General features: G+C 36.6%; 1 protein-coding gene across 1 annotated transcript in view; it reads right to left on the bottom strand.

The window, feature by feature from the left end:
- The window catches only part of LOC119586601, a 24,708-nt gene that overhangs the window by 565 nt on the left and 23,927 nt on the right, over positions 1-216 (bottom strand). The gene's annotated exons all lie outside the window — the stretch shown is intronic.

Here is a 216-nt window from a genome sequence, read left to right as displayed (position 1 = left end):
GCTTTAGAGAGAACATATTTTTCTGAAAAAGTGTGCTGGTACAGATGGGCGTCGATAAGGCTTCCTGGCCACATGAAAATTGTCTGAAAAGTCTAAAAAAAAATAAAGGTTTTGATTGCTTTCTTTCATTGTTACAACTTCTCATCGGTTTCTCCCTAGCTGTAGTATCACTTGTAGGAAAACCATATTTTGGGGAGATTTCGAGGAACATTTTTT

This window comes from Penaeus monodon, chromosome 21, assembly GCF_015228065.2.
Source record: "Penaeus monodon isolate SGIC_2016 chromosome 21, NSTDA_Pmon_1, whole genome shotgun sequence".
Taxonomy (NCBI): Eukaryota; Metazoa; Arthropoda; class Malacostraca; order Decapoda; family Penaeidae; genus Penaeus; species Penaeus monodon.
The sequence above is the reverse complement of the archived record's forward strand: the minus strand, read 5'-3'. Positions and strand labels throughout refer to the sequence as shown.